The following is a 1,491-nucleotide window of genomic DNA, read 5'->3' as shown; positions in this document are numbered from 1 at the left end:
CAGGATGGTCTCGATCTCCTGACCTCGTGATCCGCCCGTCTCGGCCTCCCAAAGTGCTGGGATTACAGGCTTGAGCCACCGCGCCCGGCCACGAATGAATATTTCAAAGACACACAGCAGATGTTACTCTTGATGGGACCGGAGCAAGCTCGATTCTTATTCATCTTTAAGAATGGAGGAAAAAAAAAAAAAGGAATGCAGGTTCTGGACAAACTGGAAAATTTTTCTTTAATCGCTGGGGTATTTTTTATTTAATCCTATCCTTTTTTTTTTTGAGACGAAGGCTCACTCTGTCACCCAGGCTGGAGTGCAGTGGCATGATCTCAGCTCACTGCAACCTCCACCTCCTGGGTTCAAGCGATTCTCCTGCCTCAACCTCCCAAGTAGCTGGGACTACAGGTGCCTGCCACCATGCCTGGCTAATTTTTGTACAGAAAGGGTTTCATCATATTGGTCAGGCTGGTCTTAAACTCCTGATTTCAAGTGATTCGTCCTCCTCAGCCTTCCAAAGTGCTGGGATTACAGGCGTGAGCCACCTCGCCCAGCCTCTTTAATCCTATTCTAACTTTTGTTTTCTTTTGGGAATCAGGAGATGTCACATCTACCCAAGTGAACACTAGGAAGAGGCATCCAAGTTCCACTTTCTAATTACCCTGGGAACTTGAGACAGCCCACGCCTATTCAAATCATTTCCCCAGGGAGGACCACGGCAGGGGGAGGCCCAGGGAGGAATGGTATCCTTTCTGGGGGTGACCTGGAAGTGGCTGCTCAGAGAACTTCTGTTCTGGGGTGCTGGCTGCACAGTTCCGGCATCTGTAGTTGCAGAATGAGGTGCCCCACTAGAAGAGCAAAATCCCCAAACCAAAGTTAGAGCATCCGATTTTGGTTCCTTAACCATCTGCAGGGAAATTTTTTAGTTTGCCACATACTCAAAAAGAAACAGCAAGGGAGGAAAGGCCATTTCCCGTGACCGAGCCGTCAGGGACAGCCACTCTAGGCTTCATCCTGAGTGCTCAAGGGCCCAACCTGGCAGGGACTTACCCTCCTCCAGCGGCTTCATGGGGTGGCCTCACACGAGCCTGGTGACTGACTCTTAAACAGACTGGTGCCTACATTATGCCCCAAAAGAGGAGATGTGCATCACCCCAGAGGTATAGGAATGAGCCCAAGACACCTGGGCCGGGGGCCACAGGGTGGGCAGAGAGCCCGGGTGGATGCTCAGTCCAGTTCTTGGTCCCTTTAATCATGGCCTAAGGCTCCCTACACTTTTGAAAGGAGATCTTAGCTTTCGGAAGGATTGCTGGTGTTCAGCAAATTCTTGTTAAACTGATGAAGCAGAGTTATTTCCATAGCTTGCTAATTCCAAAGAGAGTATTCATTTAAGAAGCTCTTAGGCCAGGCGCGGTGGCTCACGCCTGTAATCCCAGCACTTTGGGAGGCTGAGGCGGGTGGATCACGAGGTCAGGAGATCGAGACCATCCTGGCTAACAC

Source organism: Mandrillus leucophaeus, unplaced genomic scaffold (genome assembly GCF_000951045.1).
Source record: "Mandrillus leucophaeus isolate KB7577 unplaced genomic scaffold, Mleu.le_1.0 Scaffold4, whole genome shotgun sequence".
Lineage (NCBI taxonomy): Eukaryota > Metazoa > Chordata > Mammalia > Primates > Cercopithecidae > Mandrillus > Mandrillus leucophaeus.
Note: the sequence above shows the minus strand (reverse complement) of the source record.